The 13380-nt window shown below is 34.7% G+C and overlaps 1 pseudogene; it reads left to right on the top strand.

The window, feature by feature from the left end:
- The first annotated feature begins 6214 nt into the window (after nucleotides 1-6214).
- Nucleotides 6215-7221, top strand: LOC141519824 (transcription factor E2F5 pseudogene; annotated as a pseudogene).
- The last annotated feature ends 6159 nt before the right edge of the window (nucleotides 7222-13380 follow it).

Raw genomic sequence — 13380 nt, 5'->3', positions numbered from 1 at the left:
GCCTGAGTTCAAATATGACCCCAGACATTTGATGCATTTCAACTGTGTGAGCTGAGCAGGTCACTAAAGCCCAATTACTTGGAAGGAAGGAAAGAAGGAAGGACATGTAAAACAGTTTACTGGAGCTAAATAGTTGCTAAATATAAGGAATAAAACAAGATAAATTATATAATATAAATTCATTGGGGGAAATGTTATTCATTCCCAGAATTTTATTTTTTAATGAATAAAACTTTAATGGTAGAATTTCAAGTACTGATAAAGATGAAATGAAAATGTTTAGAGTAAGTGGTTCTTCTTCTTAGCCTACCTCAATTAGTATCTTATAGACTTGAACTGATGCTTAGTAAAATAAAGATAACCAGGAGACCTTTGTATGCATCCATAGAAAAATTGTGTGATGATCAAAAATAATAGATTTAGCCCCTCTCGACACTTTGATGAATAAGGACAATTCTAAGAGACTTGTTATGGAAAATGCCATCCACATCCCAAGGAAAAACTTGAGTCTGAATGCTGAAAAAAACCTTCTATTTTCATTTTTGAATATTTATTTCTTTCTCTTCCAGCCAAGATGGAAGAAAGAAGTCAGATACTTTCTTAAGGTCTTCTGGCTTTCCATCAGAACTAACATGAAACAAGCCTTCCAACAGAATTTATATCCACAAAACCTTGAGAAGAACCAAGGAGATCATTTGACAACAAGGTCTGTCTCAGGGGAGCATGGGTGACCTGGGGGCAGGGAGCAGAGATCCAGCATAGGAGCAGCAAGGTGAGACCTAGGAACTACAATGAGAACAGCCTCAGAAACTATAACTGTATAAGCAGTGGGCAGGAGAGTTCCAGCACACCAGGCGTGAGAACTCCAGTGTGCAGCTAGACATTGATTTGGTCAGCTCACTGGAATGGAAGACCAGGGCCATGAGCCCCCAGGTTTTCAGCCAATTCCCCATGTTTCTAGAAGAGTCCCAACATCTCCCCATTACTGTAAGATAAAGTGAGTCTTACTGGAATAAACAAGAGTAATAACCCCTAGCCCCCATGCCCCAAGGCTCAGGTGTAGGCAGCAGAACTTCCTCAGTGAAGATTAAGGAGATCACCAATATAGCCTGAGGGCCCAGCCCACCATTGTTCAAGGATAACCTGGATCCAGCTGCACTCTCTATTCACTAGGCCTAGAAAGTGGGCATTAATCAAAATCACAGAAACTGCAGAGAAAGCAACTAGCATCCCCAACTGACTGACCCACATGGAGTTATTAAACCCAGTGAGCAAAGCGTCTAGGGATTGCAACATCAAAGGTCTGTAAACCAGACCCTACTCCCAACACAGATGCTAGGAAAAGAAGGAAAAACCAGCAGAAAGAGAGGGTCCTCTGAAAGTTACATAGAAGAAAAAGATCCTAACTCAGAGAGATCTAGAACTTCTGAGGAGAATATGAATTGGTCCCCAGCCCAGAAAGACTTCTTAGAAGAGAATGGGTAAGAGTTTAAAATTGAATTGCAAAAATTGTGGAAATAAACACAAGAGAAAATTGACACTTTGAAAGAGAACATTATCATCTTGCAACAAAAAAAATGAAAATACAATCAGACAAGTGCAAAAAGAAAATAATTATCTCAAAACAACAAATAGGCAAATGGAAAACTACTACAAAAATAAGATTGACCAATTGGAATAGGAGTTGCAAAAGGTAAATGATCAAAATTCTTCTCTAAAAGAAAAGAATAGAATCTCTGGAAACTAATGGTTTCATAATATAATAAGAATCTGTTAAATAAAACTAAAAAAAATTTAAAAACAGAAGAAAATGTGAAATACCTCATCAGCAAAACAAGTGACCCAGTAAATAGATGTAGAAGAGGCAACTTAAGAATAACTGGACTTTCTGGAAACATTGAGAAAAAATCCTGGATACTATACTTCAGGATATTGGGAAGGAGAATTTCCCCAATATTCTGGCACCAGATGGCAAAATACATATTGAAAGAATACAGAGATCCTCTCCTGGAAATGATTGCAAAATGAAAATACCAAGGATATTGTGGTCAAATTCCAGAACTATTAGATAAAAGAGAAAATCCTTCAAGCAACCAGAAAAAAATGATTTAAATACCAAACTGCCACAGTAAGGATTTTACAGGACCTGGCTGCATCAACTTTAAGGGATCAAAGCACCTGGAATATGATATTCCAGAGAGCAAGGGAGCTTGGAATGCAGCCAAGAATTCACCATCCAGTAAAACTGAGCCTTTTTTCTAGGGGAAAGGACATATATTTAATGAAAAAGGTGACTTTACACTTACCAGAACTAAACAGGAAACTCAAGAGATACATGAAAAAAGTACAAAATGGAATAGAAAAAAACCCTTTTATCTAATAAGATGAAACTGGTTATATGCCCACCTGAGAGAAAGATTCTCAAGACTCCAGAATTGTAACTGTAGTAACTGTATTAGAAAGAACATACCTAGCCAGAAGCAATGGACATTCATGACTTGTCAATGACTCTGATAGAATTATTTAAAAACAATGTCTCCTTACAAAGTGGGGGATAGTAAAGAGACAAGAGGATGGAGGAGATTGAATGGGAGAAATTCCATTACATGAAGAGGAACAAAAGACCTATTGCAATAGACAGGAAGAAGGGAGAAGGTGAGAACCACGTAAATATTACTCTCATCAGTTTTATCTCAAAGAATGATTAACAAACACTCACACAGTTAAGTCAAAGACCTTATCTTACCTTTCAAGTATTAAGAGGGGAAAGGGAAATTAAAAAACTAAATAAAGTATCTCAGAAGAAGAAATTCAATATGCCATCAATGATAAATAAACTCCCTAAAAAGGAATCTCCAGGGACAGATGAATTCACAAGTGGATTCTCTCAAACACTTAAGGAATAGTTAGTTTCAATTCTATATAAACTCTGGTAAAATAGGCAAGAATGCAACTCTGCCTAACTCTTTCTATGACGCCAATATGGTACTGATACTTAAACCAGGAACAGTCAAAATAGAGAAAGAAACTGATAGATCAATTTTCCTGTTGAATTTGGATGCAAACATCTTAAATAAAATCTTAGCAAAGTAATTACAGCAAGTTATGTCTAGGATAATACACTATGACCAAGCAGGATTTAATGGTTCAATATTGTGAAAACTCTCAGTATAATTGACTATATCAATAATAAACCTAACAGAAATCATATGATTCTCTCAATAGATGCTGAAAAATGAAAAGGTCTTTGACAAAATACAACCATTCCCACTAAAAGCTCTAGAGAACCTAGGAATAATTTAATTATTCTTTAGAATGATAAGCAGTTTCTATCTGAAACCATCAATAAGTTTTATGTGCAATGGGAATAAGGTAGAGTCATTCCCAATGAGATTGAAGTACAATAACAATGTTTGTGAAATTCCTGTATAGAAAGGGGTCCCTGACATCCTTCTGGGCCTGTAGAAATTACTTAGAAATATAATTTTGGCTAGGTGCGTTTGAGTCTGAAAATAGTCTGTTAAGACCCAAGGGGCCATGGATATACCATAAAATTGTCTAAAGATTTACAAAGCACCCTTGTTAGACTAATTACCTTGCTGTATCTGTTAAATTCCAGGACTGCCTTCCCCTTCCCCAAATGCAGCTGGAACCATAAGTTAGTAAATACCTGACTCCCTCCATCTCAGAAAATATGTTCTAACATCACACAAAGACCCTGACCCCTCCTTCTCACCCCTATCTATACGGAACCCTATGTTTACATATGTATATGTCAAGATAATATATCTAACTTCTGTCTTTGCTTCTCTGTATCATTCTTGCTCTTAGTACCCACCCCCCTCACAACACTATAAAAACCCTATCCCCTGAACACTCAGGTACTGTCTGATTTGGGTACTCAATCCGCAGACAGTCCCTGGGAATAAAGATCTCCAACCTTATCAAATTCTGGTCTCTGTCTTGATCTTTGGGTACAACAAGATCAGGACTGAAACAAGGATGCTGTTTATCATAAATACCATTAAATATTTTATTAGAAATGTTAGCTTCAGTAATAAGAGAAGAAAAAGGAATTGAAGGAATTAAAATTGAGAAGGAAGAAAGGAAACACTCACTCTTTGCAGATGACATGATGGTACAACTAGAAAACCCTAATAAATCATCTAAAAAGCTACTTGAAACAAGTAGCAACTTTACTAAAATTGTATGACAAAATGAATACACATGAATCTTCAACATTTCTCTTTTTCTACCAAGATACATCAAAAAAGAGCTAGAAAGATAAATCTCATTTAAAAACTTCAGAAAATATAAAAAAACTTGGGAGTCTATCTGCCAAGGCAGGCTCAGAAACTCTATGATAACAACTATAAAACACTTTTCACACAAATAAAGTAAGATTTGAATAATTGGGCAAATATCAACTACTCATGGATAAACTGAGTTATTATAATAAAATTGACAATTCTGCCTGAATTAAGGCACTTATTTGCCTTTCCAATCAAACTTACAAAAAAATTACTTTAATTACCTAGAAAAAATTGTAGCTAAATTCATATGGGGAAGCGAAAAGTGAAGAATATCACAGGATTTAATGAAAAAAAGTGCAAATGATGGTGGCTTAACCATACCAGAAATAAAACTATATTATAAAGTATCAGTCAGCAAAAGCCTGGAACTAGCTAAGAAATAGTGTGGTGGATCAGTGGAATAGACTAGGGACAAAAGAGATCTCAGGAAATGATTATCGTAATATACTGTTTGATAAATCTAAATGGCTCATATTCTGGGATAAGAATTGACTCTTCAATAAGAACTGTTGGGAAAATTGGAAGATAGTATGGAAGAACCTTGGATTAGAACAACATCTCAAATCATACCAAGACAAGATCAAGGGGTAGCCAAGTGTTGGAGTTCAAATTCGACCACAGACACTAAATAATTAATTACCTATGTGACCTTGGGCACATCATTCTTAACCCCATTGCTTTAAAAGAAAAAGAAAAGATCAAAATCGGTGCAGGATTTAGACATAAAAATCAATATTATAAGCAAACTAGGAGAACAAGGAACCTGTCAAATCCATGGAAAGCAGAGCAGTTTATGACCAAAGGAAGAGATGGAAAACATCATTTAAAACAAAATGGCTTACTTTGATTACATTAAATTAAAAAGCTTTTGCACAAACTAAACCACTGTACCCAGGATCAAAAGCAATATAGGAAATTAGAAAACAATTTTTACAACTAGTATTTCTGACAAAACATTAATTTCTAAAATAAATAGAAAACTAAGTCAAACTTATAAAAAGACAAGCCTTTCCCCAATTGACAAATGGTCCAAGCATATGCAAAGGCAATTTACAGGTGAGGAAATCAAAGCTAACCATTGTCACATGAAAAATTGCTCTAAATCATTAGTTATTAGAGAAATGCAAATTAAAGCATCTCGTGGTACCACCTCACACCTCTCAGACTGGTCAATCTGACCAGAAATGACAATGATCAATGCTGGAAGGGATGTGGGAAATCTGGGACACTAATATGTTTTTGGTGGGTTGTGAACTCATCCAATCTTTCTGGAGAGCAATTTGGAGTTACACCCAAAGGGCAGTAATCATGAGCTTTCTCTTTGATCCAGCAACACTACCACTGGATTTATACACAAAAGAGATCATGAAAAAGGGTAAAAACATCAGTGATACAAAAATATTAACAGCAGCTCTGATTGTCCTTGCAAAGAATTGGAAATCTATGGGATGATCATCAATTGGGAATGCCTGGACAAATTGAAGTATAGGAATGTGATGGAACACAATTGTTCTTTTAGAAACCAGGAGGGATGGGTTTTCAGAGAAGCCTAGAAGGAGTTGTGTGAACTGAAACTGAGTGATATGAGCAGAGCCAGAAGAAGATTACAGTGACATGGAGGTGATAATTATGCCTAATGGACCTATTTATTCCATCAGTGCCATAATCAGGGACAATTTTAGGATATCTGTGTCAGAGAATTCCATTGGTTTTCAGTGAAAGAATTGTGGAGTTTAAACAAACACCAAAGATTATGACTTCAATTAGTTTTTAAAGAAAAGTGTCGCTTCCCTCGCTCACCCCCAGCCCCGGAGCCCAAGCGCTTTGGCCGGCGGGAGGGCAGCGGGATCCGGGTGGAGCCCTAGCGGGCCCGGGCCCTAGGGCCCGGGGCGGCGGGCGGCATGGCGGCGGCCGAGCCTGGGAGCTCTGGCCAGCAGCCACCACCCGGCCAGGGGCAGCCCCGCGGCCGCAGCCGCCGCCCGCAGCGCCCTCGGGCAGCGGGAGCGGGGCCAGCAGCCGCCAAGAGAAGAGCCTGGGGCTGCTCACCGCCAAGTTCGTGTCGCTGCTGCAGGAGGCCAAGGAAGGCGTCCTGGGTCTCAAGGCGGCTGCAGATACTTTGGCTGTCAGGCAAAAAAGAAGAATTTATGATATTTACCAATGCTTTGGAAGGAATTGATTTAATTGAAAAAAGTCCAAAAATAGTATCCAATGGAAAGGTTTAGGTGCTGGATGTAATACAAAGGAAGTAATCGATAGACTGAGATATCTCAAAGCAGAAATTGAGGATCTGGAACTAAAAGAGAGAGAACTTGATCAACAGAAATTATGGCTACAGCAAAGCATCAAAAATGTTATGGATGACTCCATTAACAACAGATTTTCTTATATAACTCATGAAGATATCTGTAACTGTTTTAACGGAGATACACTTCTTGCTATTCAAACACCTTCTGGTACACAACTGGAGGTACCTATTCCTGAAATGGGCCAGAATGGACAAAAGAAATACCAGATCAATTTAAAGAGTCATTCAGGACCTATCCACGTACTGCTTATTAATAAGGAATCCAGTTCCTGTAAGCCAGTGGTTTTTCCTGTTCCTCCACCTGATGACCTCACACAACCTCTTTCTCAAGTTTCTACTCCAGTGACTCCACAGAAACCTAATATAGAGACCCAGAATCTACCTGAGCAACACACCCTTAACTAGAGGTCAGCTTCTTCAGCAGACACCAGTTTCAGATACACCCTCAGGCTCTATTAGTGGTGATATCATTGATGAATTAATGTCTTCTGATGTGTTTCCCCTATTAGGCTCTCTCCTACTCCTGCTGATGACTACAACTTTAACCTGGATGAGAATGAAGGAGTGTGCGATCTCTTTGAAGTACAGATATTAAACTATTAGATTCCATAAGAACTATTTGGCCTGTATCTACCTCTAACTATGTAAACACCCTAGACTTCTTCATAATCTAAGTATTTAAAATAATGAATGTCACAACTTTTTAGTTCATTGACTCTGGGAGTATTTTTCCTTTTGTTTAATTACTTCACAAAACTGTACCCAAAAGAACAAAAGGGAGTTTGATCTCTTCAGAGCAAAGTGACTTTGCAAGTTTTATGATTTGGTTGTATTTTTTTTTCCCCCCGAACAAAATTAGCCACAAGATTGTTATTGGAGGAGATAAGAGGGGGAAGGGGGGGATGATTTTCATATTATTGTTGTTGTTATCATCCCAACATCTCTTATTTCTCCCTTCTGTGGGAGGGAAGTTAATACTAAGCAGGTCTTTTTAGGTCACTACAAAATAATTGATCTCAGGTCTCTTATCATTTAAAATATTTTATACCATTACTGCTGTCAGCTGTCCCTATTTTTCTTTATATCCTTCTAGTCCAATTAGTTTTCCACTGCCATTTGCAAAATGAAGGATATAAAATGACATATGAATTGTTTCAGTGAATATATTTTGTGAAGTGCCTTCTGTTTTAGCACTTTAAGTTTTTCATGTTTTGTTGACTTCCTTGGCATTCCACTTTCTTAGATTTTAGGAAAGCTCTCTGTATGTAGTTTGCATTAAAATGTGCCAATGAATGTACATTAACAATTAAAAAAAAATAAAACTGTACAAACACCAAAAAAAGAAAGAAAAAAAGAACAAAAAGAACAAAAAAGAAAAGTGTCTTATGCAGTACATAATTTTACTAACTGTAAAAATTTTGTCTGAAGGATATGCTTTTTCTCTGAACACATTCTATTTTAATTAATGCATAGCATGGAAACAATGTAAAGATTATCATATTGCATTCCATGGTGGGCCATGGGGGGGAGGGAAGGGAGAATGGGGGAAAAATTATAAAATTCAAAACCTTACAAAAATGATAAGTAGAAACTACTCTTGTATACAATTGGAAAAGAAATAAAATATTTATACAATTAAAAAAAGATTTATTTCTCATGTGTTTTTCAATTTTGTTCTGATTTTTCTCTCATGACATGACTAATATGGAAATGTGCTGAACATGATTGTATATGTAGTCCTTTATACCCTGTCATGAGTGGGGGGGGCAAGAAGGTAGATGGAAAAATATGGATCTCAAAATCTTTCAAAAATGACTGTTGAAAACAATATTTACATGTAATTAAATAAAATGAAATTTAAATTAAAAAATTGTACATTGTAAAGAACTATTTTTTCTTTCAATGCATAATGAATTTACTTCTGAGTTAACATTAGCCAAGTTTTTCCTGTTTTCTGAAAAAAATCACACTGGAAAGAGCCCTAAGTATATAACTTATATGAGGTCTGTTTTCTAGGAACAATACTTAAATAGAAAATCAACCAATATGTAAGAGATTATTTTTATTATATAATAAATAATTTTACTTATCTGAGACTTAACTCTTTCCATAAAATATAAAATAAAATGTCACATGCTGTCTTCAGCATTTTCTCAGTCATGTTCCAATCTTTGTAAACCCATTTGGGATTTTCTTGACAAAGATATTAAAAAGTTTCCATTTTCTTCCCTAGTTCATTTTGCAGATAAAGTAATTTGAGGTAAACAGGGTTAAGTTACTTGACCAAGGTCAGTAAGCTAGCAAATGTCTTAGGTCAGATTTGAATTTTGGAAGATGCCTTTCTGATGTTAGTCTGCACACTCTAGTTACTGCTCCACTTAACTCCTAACTGGATCATTAGAGAGCTGAGGGAACTAAGACTGAAAATAGTTAACTGGAACTTTAGTGAATTCCACCGATTCCGTCTTGGGACTTAATTCTTGAGATAGTTCATTTTCTTTTCCTCACATAGATTTGTTTTTCATTGAAGAAAAGTAAGAAAAAAAGTGTGAGAACTGAGAAGAAAACATTTTCTTGTTTGAAACTAGCCCTGCAAGAAGATGGGGATGGATCAGTTCTCCAAATTTCCTCTTTCAAACAAACAAACAAAATACTAGAACATTTCTTCAGAGCTGTAGAAATCAATAAATACAAGACAATATGTGAAAAACTCAGGAAGTGCCCGACCTTGTGGGGTAGATATTGGATCTCTACAATGCAAATATTTCCAGGACGATTCTACAGCATCAACCAATAAGATATGGGGGAAGTTGGGTTGAGAGGCGGCCTCAGCATCCTCAGCCTGAGAAACTTTTATCTCCCAGTGTGGATGTCTGATGTCTGAGTAGAAGATTAAATCACCATCTCTGACTGTCCAGAGAAGCCAAGCACAGCTGTGCCATTGTTGGGAAGGAGGAACTAGCATCAACCTGGTGAGTGCAGCAGAGAAGGACCAGAACTCTGCTGACTGTGCATAGTTGGAAGAGAATAGAGTTTCTGGTTTAGGTTCCAGGGCAGAGAACTGTAGTTAGCAGACACCTCAGGGTGCAAGATTATTTACAGGACATTGAAAAAGCAAACAATGTGATATGAAGTGAAAATGTCTAATCATGCAAAACATTTCCATAAAATCATATTGTAAAAGAAATCATTGGCTATCCCAACCTTAAAAAAACCTTAAAAAAAGAACCCTTAAGAAAACAAAATAAAAAGGTATACTTCAATCTACATATGAATAACATCCATTATCATTTTTATTTCTGCTTTTCTGTATTCAATTCTTAAAGTTTTTATGCCCTAGTACATGATATAGGTGTCATGTACTCCAGAGAAAATAATAAAAACATGTATTTCAGATCATAGTGCAATAAAAACTACATGTAATAAAGGATCATGTTAAGATAAACCAAAAATTAAATGGAAACCAAATAATTTAATTTTAAAGAATGAGTAGATCAAACAACAACAAATCATAAAATGTAAGAGAATGATTATAATAAGATATCATAACAAAATTTAGGAAATGTAGCCAAAGCAGCCTCTATGGGAAATTTTGTATCTATAAGTGTTTATAGGAATAAAATAAAGAAAGGGAGATCAATGAATTGGGTATGCAACTTAAAAAGTTAGAAAAAGAACAAATTAAAGATCCCCAAATACATATCAAATTAGAAACTCTGAAAATCATGGGATTAAGAAAATTGAAAGCAAGGAAACCATTGACTTAATAAAAAAATAATTAAAATAAAATAATAAAAATAATTAATAAAAACTATGAATTGATTTGATAAAAAATAGATAAACCTTTGCCTTATCTGATAAAAATGTAAAGAAGATGATCAAATTATTGGTATCAAAAATGAAAAGGAAAAATTAATCAGCATTGAGGAGGGAATTAAAAAGTTAATTCAGAACTATTTTGCTGAACTAAATGCCAATAAATTTGACAAACTGAGTGAAATGGATGAATATTTACAAAAATACAAAATGCCCAGATTAATAGAAGGAGAAATAAAATACCTAAATAACCCCAATTCAGAAAAAAAATTGAAATTGAAGAAACCAACAATAAACTGCCAATGAAAAAGTCTCCAGATCCACTTGGATTTACAAATGAATTCTACAAAACATTTAAGGAATAATTGGTTCCTATTCTACATGAACTATTTTTAAAAGATAAGATGAGAAGAACTTCTGCCAAATTCCTTTTCTGAGATTAATATGGTGCATAAAGCACAAACAGGAAGCATCAAAGCAGACAAGGAAATCTACAGGCCAATCTACCTAATGTACATTTATGCAAAAATCTTAAATAACATTTTAGAAAAAAGATGATAAGTTATTACTAAAATACCAAGTAGACAAGGATAGTTCAACATTAGAAAAACATTCAACATAAATCAATATATTAATAAAAAACACAAAATCGTATATTTATCTCGAAAGATGCTGGAAAAACTTTTGATAAAATACAATTCATATAAAAACATAAAAGAATAGGGGAATAAATGGAATTTTCATTAAAACAATGAATAAAAATAATAAAATAAATAAAAATCATGAAAAAATTTTATATGTAATGGGGATAAACTAGGAATATTTCCAGTGTGATTAGGGGTAAAACAAGAATGCTCATCATCACCATTGATATTCAATAAAATATTAAAAATGTGAGCTTTAGCAATAAGAGAAGAAAAAGTATTTGAAGGAATCAGAATTGGCAATGAGGAAGCAACATTTTACTCTTTGCAGATGATAAGATGTTATACTTAGAGAGCTCAAGAAAATAATCTAGAAAATTGCTTTTTAAGCAATTAATCAATTCAGCAAAGTAGCTGGATATAAAATCAATACACATAATCATCAGTATATGCATATATATATATATGTATATGCAAAATCCAAGAGCAAGAGATAGAAGGAGATATTTCTTTTAAAATAACTGCAGAAATTAAGTCCTTGGGGGGATGGCTAGGTGGCACAGTGGATAAAGCACAGGCCCTGGAGTCAGGAGTATCTGGGTTCAAATCTGGTCTCATACACTTAATAATTACCTAGCTTTGTGGCCTTGGGCAAGCCACTCAACCCCCATCTGCCTTGCAAAAAGCTAAAAACAAAATTAAGTCCTTGGAAACCTACCACCTAAAGGAAACTCTAAAACTATATGAACACAATTACAACACATTTCCCTCTCAAATAAAGCTAGATCTAAGCAATCAAAAATTTTTCAATTGCTTATGATTGGGTCAGGTTAATATAATAAAAATGACAATTCTAAGCCAATTAAATTATGTATTCAGTGTCATACAAATCAATCTACCAATGGTTATTTTCTCAAGTTAGAAAAAATAGTAACAAAATTCACCTGGAGCAACAAAAGGAAATCAAGAGAACTGATGAAAAAAATGTAAAGCAAGTTAGTTTTGCTATACCAGATCCTAAACTATACTATAAAATAGTAGTTATCAAAACTACCTAGTTCGAGTTAAGAAATAGAGTAATGAAACAATTTATTCAGATAAGTACAAAAGAAACAGTATTTATTGATTACAGTAATCTAATATTTGTCAAACCCAAAGACTTAAGCTTCTGGGATAAAAATTCACTATTTGACAAAGATTACTGAGAGAACTGGAAATAGCATGGCAAAATCTAGACATGACTCCATCTCACACCCTATACCAAAATATGGCCAAAATGAGTTCAGAATTTAGACATAAAGTACAACATGAATACCAGACCAAGAAATACTTTTTGTCAGATCTATAGAAAAGGAAGAAATTTATGACTAAGTAAGAAATTGGCTAAATAATAAATTGCAAAGTGCATGATTTTGGTTACATAAAATAAAAAGATTTTGCACAAATATATAATCAATGCTGCAAAAATTATAAGTAAAATCGAAAGCTGAGAACCTATTTTCACATTTACAGATTCTGATAAAGAGCACCTTGAGAACTGAAACAAATTTTTAAAAGTACAAGTCATTTCCCTATTGCTAGATGGTCAAAGGATATAATCAGATAGTTTATAGATGAAGAAATTAAAGTTATATATAATCATATGAAAATGTATTCCACATCATTAGTTATTACAGAAACACAAATTAAAACAACTCTGCGGGTCCACCTCACATCTATCAGATTGACTAAGATGACAAAAAGGGAAAATGGTCAATGTTGAAGAGGTTGTAGGGGATTCAGACATTAATGGTGGAAATGTGAACAGATTCAACCATTCTGGAGAGCAATGTAGAATTATGCTCAAAGAACAATAAAACTGATCACAATCTTTGAACTAGTAATTACAAATTACAATCCAGAAGAAATCATTAAAAAATGAGAAAAGTCCCACATGTTCCAGAATATTCGTAACAGCTCTTTTTGTAGTGGCAAAAAATTGGAAATTGAGGGGATACCCATCAATTGGGTTATGGTACATGAATATCATGGAATACTTTTTTTTCAATAACAAACTAAGAATATTTGAACTCTAGAAAAGCATGGAATGAATTACAAGAACTGATGCTGAGCAAAGGGAACAGAACCAATAGAACATTGTACACGTTAACAACTTTGTGAGTTGATCAAACTTGATGGATGCAGCAATGCCTTTCAGAAGTTCAGAGAGCTAAGAAAACCCTAGGAGAAAACATGTGGACAATGTTATCACCATCCAGAGGAAGAAAAACAAAAAAAAACAACAAAAAACCCTACAGAATCT

Source organism: Macrotis lagotis, chromosome 1, assembly GCF_037893015.1.
Source record: "Macrotis lagotis isolate mMagLag1 chromosome 1, bilby.v1.9.chrom.fasta, whole genome shotgun sequence".
In the NCBI taxonomy this organism is placed as follows: Eukaryota; Metazoa; Chordata; class Mammalia; order Peramelemorphia; family Peramelidae; genus Macrotis; species Macrotis lagotis.
The sequence above is the reverse complement of the archived record's forward strand: the minus strand, read 5'-3'. Positions and strand labels throughout refer to the sequence as shown.